The sequence below is a fragment of the Amblyomma americanum genome, chromosome 1 (assembly GCF_052857255.1).
Source record: "Amblyomma americanum isolate KBUSLIRL-KWMA chromosome 1, ASM5285725v1, whole genome shotgun sequence".
Classification (NCBI taxonomy): domain Eukaryota; kingdom Metazoa; phylum Arthropoda; class Arachnida; order Ixodida; family Ixodidae; genus Amblyomma; species Amblyomma americanum.
In genome coordinates, this window is record NC_135497.1 from 58071408 (window position 1) to 58079196 (window position 7789).

Sequence of the window (7789 nt, forward strand, 5' to 3'; positions counted from 1 at the left end):
CACGTTGCGGCTCCTTTTACGAACATGTATTCACACTGCGCAAGTGTGTGTGCATACATATAGCGTCTATGCCAAAAGTACCCAAGCAGCCGCGATGGCAGCGGGAGCGGGCTCTCAGCCGGGCGGCGGCGCTGCGATCCCGGGCGCTTGCCCCTGCTCTCCGGCTGCGATTGTAAACTGGGCGACGTAAGCCCGCGCTCTCGCCCTCTTTCCTCGGATGATAAGAAGCCGATTGTATGTGAATAATAATTGGTTTTTTGGGGAAAGGAAATGGCGCAGTATCTGTATCATATATCGTTGGACACCTGAACCGCGCCGTTAGGGAAGAGATAAGGGAGGGAGTGAAAGAAGGAAGAAGGAGGTGCCGTAGTGGAGGGCTATGGAATAATTTCGACCACCTGGGGATCTTTAAGGTGCACTGACATCGCGCAGCACACGGGCGCCTTAGCGTTTTTCCTCCATAAAAACGCAGCCGCCGCGGTCGGGTTCGAACCCGCGAACTCCGGATCAGTAGTCGAGCGCCCTAACCACTGAGCCACAGCGGCGGGTTAGATTGTATGTGAATGAAAATTGTTTTTTTTTCAGGGAAAGGTAATGGCGCAGTATTTGTCGCGCTTATCGACGAACACCTGAACCGCGCCGTAAGGGAAGGGGCATGGGTTCGAAGCCCCGTGGGTTGTTTTCGGTTATAGAATATCTGATACGGGTCCCATTTGAACCCAACATATTTTTGGAAATGTGGCAGTGCGCTTGAAGGTTGCTTCACTTCCACCACCGGTTGGCCCCGTATTGCACTGTCTCCGGGATTGGCCTGGGGCATTATAGAGCACGTCTTTTCTATCCTATCTTTCTAGCCTATCTTTAGACTCTCCTACTTTCAGTACGTGGTAGCGATTGTGGCTCAGCTTGAGCCAGTGGGCAGGCCTGTGCTTTTTCTTTTTCATTTTTCCAGGCAACAACAGAAGAACAAAAAGCAAGGAAATAGATAAAGGATTGAGTGAAAGAAGAAAGGAAGAAAGAGGTGCCTTTGTGGAGGGCTCCGGAATAATTTCGTGGCGACGAATTTCGAACTTCGGGGTGCTGTCGTATTGCACGAGGTGAGGACTACGTCAGTAGTAATTTTTTAGTTGTATCCGACTACAGAGGAAAGAAAAAAATTGATGTTGGTTTAGCTCTGGCTAACCTTCGTCGAAAGCGAAAATAATGTGGATTACCTCAGCTTATCCAGGATATACAAAGCGAAAGACGCCGGCGTTCCCTGTGTTCATTGGCGTTGGCGTTGACAATGTTCTAGACGGCGATGTACTTGAGCAAAGGAAGGGCGCATAACTGGCTCTCTGGATATGCGGACGCCTCATTCGTGCTTTGATATAAGTGGCAGTGGGGAGAGAGAGATGTGGCCTGAATGCATTAGTGATGCCAGCGTTGTGGCTGACATGCAGCACTGCAGCGTTCATTTGGTGATCAATCTCTCGCGATCAAGCATTAGCTGCATGCCACCTCCCATGGTGGCAGGGGCGGTGCGCTGCATATCCAGTGTGTGGAACGCAATCAAGGGAGGCTTTCAAGTTGGACACCAACGCCACGTACATGAAAGCGAGATTGAGGTTTCCAGTGACCCACGGAGCCGGTTGTGTGCCTTTCCTTTCGTGGAAATGTAGCCTTTGCAAAGTTGTCAACGCCAATGAGCTCTATGAACGCCGTAGGCTGACTTGTTTTGTTTGTTTTTGAGGAAAGGAAATGGCACAGTCACCGTCTCACATATCTCGGTGGACAGCCGAACCACGCAGTACTGGAAGGGTAAAGGAGGAAGGGAAAGAAGAGATTTTGTGGAACGTCGCGGCGCTGAGCAGTGGCGGAACACCTGTGGCTCAATGCTGCTAGTTGCGCATGCGCAGTAGTGACTATGGAGAGAGAGAGAGAGAGAAATATCCGCGGCGTGGCGCGCGTTATGACGTCATGTGCTTCCGCGGAGTAACGGCACGGCGACATCGAAAGTTCGCGGCCAGTAAAACTTTCGCTTTAAAAGACCGGCAACAATTAACAGGCGAGCAAAACGGCCGCTGGGGAAGCGGCTGCGGGAGACAAAGCTCGAAATGCCCTGCCTAAGGAATCCCCACATGAACCGCTCGCCAAAAGACGTGCGCTACCGCGCAGATTCCGGAAGCAGGCAATTCGGACAGGTACTGAAGCGTGAAACACCCGACCGCTCTAGCTGATCACAAGTATGCAGCACTACCCAACCAAGTTTCCAAATTCGCGTAGATGGTCTGGGACCCTCCGCTTCTACTGATTCGGAGTTCCCTGGTTCGAATCCGACCGCGACGGCTGCGTTTTTATGGAGGCAAAACGCTAACGCGCCCGTGTGCTGTGTGATGATAGTGCACGTTAAAGATCCCCAGGTGGTCGAAATTATTTCGGAGCCCTCCACTACGGCACCTCTTTCTTCCTTCACTTCCTTCTTTATCCTTTCCCTTACGGCGCGGTTCCGGATATATGAGACATATTGCGCCATTTACTTTCGCCCAAAACTAATTAATAATAATAATAATAATTGGTTTTGGTGGAAAGGAAATGGCGCAGTATCTGTCACATACATCGGTGGACACGTGAACCGCGCCATAAGGGAAGGAATAAAGCAGGGATTGAAAGACGAAAGGAAGACAGAGGTGCCGCAGTGGAGGGCTCCGGAATAATTTCGAGTACCTGGGGATCTTCAACGCGCACTGACAACGCACAGCACACGGACGCCTTAGCATTTTTCCTCCATAAAAACGTAGCCGCCGCGGTAGGCTTCGAACCTGGGTTCTCCGGATCAGTAGTCGAGTGCCCTAACCACTGAGCTACCGTGGCGGGTCTAATTATTATGCCAAACTAGGTGTCCAACGATAAATGAGACATATACTGCGCCATTTCTTTTCCCCAAAATCAATTATTATTTGAAGGTCTGAGAGAGGTGTCGACGCTGTGTGTGGCCATTGAACGCGGCGAATCGGTGAGCGGCGAGCCGCCAGCACATTAGGCAACAACAGCGAGCCCGTAATAGGCAATAGACAGTTTTGGTTTCACGTACGTAGAGGGTTCATGTACTCGAACGACGAGAAGTCTACGTAGCCTGCACGCAGGTCGTTTGAAACCCTTATAGTTACATGTACGCGACGCACGCCGCGCGTTACTCCTAGCGCCATCTACCTAGAAACACAGACACTGGTTGTAGCCTAAATTATCCAAGACAAGTCTTTAAGCCAAGCCATTCGGTCTGTCCTCGTGTTTGGCGGTTTGGCTATGTTTGGCTGGTTTGGGGCTCTCTCAGTTCGAGATCTCGCGAGACCGTTGCTATGACGTAGACCAACGCTACTTCGCCAGGCTTAACAGCTGAAAAATCGGCCTTCTGTCTGAAAAACAAAAACTATTTGTAACTTTAAACCTTATCCTCGGGTAAGAATGGGCAAATCGAAGGCGAATACTACAGTTTAGAGCACGATATCGCGTCGAAGGATTAGCGACGAAGCTGTTATCACTGTGAAGCGGCGGACAGGGCGCCGCCTTGTTGGTCGGCGTCACGTACGCAAACAACGCAAAGACCGCAACGTAAAAATCCGAATCTCACGTACGTACGCGAGACTCGCGCATACCCTTTCCGTTGTGCGCATGCGCACTGGTCACCCGTAAGAGCACTACGTACGTGAAGCCTCTACGTACTTGAAAGTAAAACTCTCTATTATTTACTTGGACGTACGCAGTGAGCTTGCGCACGCAACGACACTGCGGGTAACAAATGCGAATGCGCAGAACACAACGTATCTAGCCGCTCATTGCGGTTGCCAGCCCGCTATAAAAAGCATAGCGTAGCGTACGCAACGTGGGACGCTACGTGCTGCGTAGAGAACATGGCGGCGATCATATCGCACGCTTCGGAATAAATACATGTCGCCGCTGGATTCTCTTACGCAATAGCTCGCTCAAATAATAGCGGTTCGCTTTTATTTCGCCTACTCATGCCCACACATACCGGTATAAGTGATAACTAGCCCCTGTTTTTCAGATAATTTTGCGATTTTCAAGCTCCTAGGCCTCACTAAATGCGGTGTTTTTTCCTCGTAGCAGTCACACCTGGCGAAGCAGTTTTCTAGCTTTTACTCAGTTCTCACATTTTCTTCAGTTTGCATAGTTTTTATTCTTGCAACAAAAAAGGCTCGCGATTCGCTCACCCTAGTTAACAGTAATCACGTATGAAAATTGCTTCAACTGATCGTTGATATGCTTTGACGTGTTGTCACTAGTTAGCGCTATGGTTTACGCGTGCTAATGAGGGATGCTACGGCACGGCCAACTAAAAGTGTCGTATTTACGCTATTCACAGCGTACGGAACACATGAAGAGATGCGTACGCAAGCTTACTGCGTACGCCCCATCTAAAAGTGTCTAATATCCACCACACGCTCTGCAACGATGCTGACATCAGGTGTTACTGCGCTTACGTCTCTGAAAAACGCCACTGGCGTAGCATAGAAAGCGGTAGGCTGCTCTGATTGAGCTCCATGATTAACAGGGGCGGAAGGATTCAAAAAGCGCAAAGAATGGCCCAAAAAGTACCGCACTAGGGTACGCGCTGGAGACGTGTTGCTCGGCAGGATATGCAGAATGCACTTCAAAGCTAACAACGAGGACGTGACGGAAAAAGTTGGAAAGGCAAAACCTCCCCCCTCCCGTGGTTGTCCAAGAAGAGCACAAGCCACAAGCTCGGTTCCGCCCGACCAAAAAAGAAAATAAATATATGTAGTCTGCACCAGCCTTATGACGCGCAGGGGTGGTTTAAAAATGTTGAAAAAGTACCAGAAAGCACCCTGCACGACCGACTCAACCAGGTCGCGCCTCTCTAGCAGAGGCAGATCAAATGACTGCGCCCTCCGCACACGAGCTGTAACGCCCTCTACGACCGAAGACCCCATACCATCCCATATCTAGCACGGTCGTAGGTCCCGCTTGAAATGCGCATCTTCGCGCACCACTGCAAAGCTATAGCACATGTAATAAGTGTCTGAGGAGACCCAACAAAAAAGTAACGACTCTTCGAATAATTAAGAGCAGCCCTGGACAAGGAGGCGTACTCACGAAAAGCGTTTAAAGCTTCGAGCATACTGCGTTCATTAGCTAAATAGGGTGTGATGTGATCTGCATAAGCGGTGACGCGTACTACCTCACTGCCTGTAAAAGCCAACTGTAATATTAAAGAGAGTGGTGATTGACTGCCAAGAGGAAAGGCTCTAATGCTAACACAAACAAAAGGGTGGAGAGCGGACAACCTCGACGGATGCCACGGCCAACATCAATGCGGTACTTTCCTGGCCATCAGGAGCAGAGTGCTTGAAATTTCTCTGTACATCTCTTTAATGAGATGCACGAAAGAAGGACTGAAACCGAAAGCATCCAGTGTGCCGTAATTATACTCATGCTCTAAAAAGTAGAACGTCTTCTCTTGATCGAGGGAAACAAGAAGACTCTGTGCGCGCCGCCGTATAGTATACTCTAGGATATCTGGCGTTACTGAAGAGTAACTATGTATTTCACGACCCGGGATGGAGCAAACCTGGTGGCAGGAAATGAGGGACGGGTGAAGAGACCGCAGAAAGCGAACGAGTAATATTGCTAATACTCTGTATTCCGAATTTAGTAGGGTGATAGGGCGCAAATCGGCCGGACATTTCGAGAAAAGAGACTTTTTAGGAATAAGAAAAAACGCCTCCTTGATTTATCCTGTTGTTTACGGAGCCCTAATGCCGTCATTAAGTTCAGCGGCAACCTGCGGCAAGACAGCAAAAAATGGGTGTGCGCAATCTTTATCGCGATCATCCAGAAGAAGCGACCGAGGAATATCCCGGAAATGAACGAAAAACACTCCGAAATTTTTGTCAACTGGCTGGGCCACAGCCCTGGCGGAAGATGTAAAAGCAGGGGCACCTTGAAGGCACAAGAGCTCCTGGCGCTCAAACCGATGCACCTCAGGATGAGCAGTTGGATTGCGTCGACAACGCCATGCAGCCGCTGTCAAAGAGGTTGATCGTAAAAGACGCTGTAGACGCTCCGAAAGCTCCTCTTTCCATGCGCAGATAAGCGACGATTGCGGCGGGGTGCGCTGAGTTATACGCAGCGTCGCCGTCACCACGCGCACCTCATCTGAGACGCGAGTCCTAAGGGCTCGACCAGAAGAGGCGCAATGGCGACGTCACTGCTCCTTCAGACTGTCCCTGTCACCATACGCGGCCCGAACAACCGAAAAACGCAAGGCCCGCGTTAGCCCTTCTCTCCGAAATTATGCCGAAGCCCTCCGCTATGGCACCTCTTTCTTCCTTTCTTCTTTCGCTCCCTCGTGTATCCCTTCCCTTACGGCGAGGTTCAGGTGTCCGCCGGTATGTGAGACAGATACCGCGCCATTTCATTTCCTCAGAACTCAAATAAGAAACATCATTTTTTTCATTCAATTGAAAAAATGCTTTAAGACAGGTAGCTTCTAATTACGTGGCCGCTGCACACGCGCAACTCGATTTCGTTGCAAGGTGCGAACACATATAACACGTAATTTATTTTGTTTCTTGTTGTTAAAATCATTTAATATGTTAACTTCAGTTACTCATTCCTGTCTGCGGTCCCTTGCCGTACGTCTGTAGCTTTTTTTAACAAAATTGCGCCAAATGCAAAAAAAGGAACTCCGTAAGAAGTGTTTTGGCCACTGGTACTGAACTGAGGTATGAATCGCATGACATCCGATTTCGGGGCACCGTGCCGAGGCCTGCCATTGCACTGCGGAAGGTTGAGGCACGCCACTACTCCTAGGTGGGGTAGCTGGGGCATGTAATTTTTGGTAGTCGGGGCTCGGCGTTCGCGCCAGCCCCCTTTATGAAATTCCAAAATAAGAATGCTACAACACATTGGAGTACTCCTCCGTTCCTTTACAGCGTGGTTCGTGTGTGGACGGGTGAGAAAACAAAAACTGAGGGGCACTTTCTTGGCCAAAAGTGCAGCGAGGCGAAAGCCAAAGAGTTTATTCAGGCAACGTGTGGTACAGTTGCCTAGGGCAAATAACAAAAGGCAAATGGATGCCTTACAAAGAGTCTGCGCACTTCTTGTTCCCGCTCGAGAGCACAAGACATTCAGCGTATAAAATAAACACTACACGAGGAAATACAGAGTGGATTGGTTAACATTGAATCTGGAGTTATTTCATATTGAACATTTATGTACAACAGTTTTGCAACTACTGTAAGAAACAACAGAATAAAATCTAAAAGAGTGGTCATGCCTGCAGTGACAACAGATTCATAGTGATGCTATTTTTGAAAGCTTTCAATGATTGACTTTCCTGGATAATGCTTACAGCCGGATGGTGATCATTTAAAAAACTATAAATTCTGTAGCTAAGTTTCTGGGTGCCGTAGTTTGTACGTATTTTTTCCTTATAATATATGTGCCGGGTGTTGTAGGTGCGTGTTTTCGTTAGATGCTGATGACAAAAAACGGTAGAACATGAATGCATTTGTATGTAAGTAGCTAAAGCTATCTTTTTGTTTATAACATTCCACAGTGTAAGCAGTTGGTGTTTTCTAAACAATGAGGCCGTGTGGCTAAGGTATTGTGCATTATCTATTAGTCGCTAAAATTTCTTTTGTAGTAAGTATACGTTTTCTATGCTTGTTTTAGGTGCTGTGCCCAAGACAAGGAGACAATACTGGAAACGCGAATATACCAGTGTGTATAATAGTTGTTTCTTTTGGTCAGATAGGCAAAAGGT

At 48.7% G+C, this 7789-nt stretch overlaps 1 non-coding gene across 1 annotated transcript; it reads left to right on the forward strand.

Annotated features, from left to right (window-relative positions):
• Window positions 1-6733: 6733 nt before the first annotated feature.
• LOC144116603 (U1 spliceosomal RNA) lies at window positions 6734-6895 on the forward strand. The gene has a single exon (XR_013311929.1). It is a non-coding gene; the product is annotated as a U1 spliceosomal RNA (small nuclear RNA).
• Window positions 6896-7789: the final 894 nt, after the last annotated feature.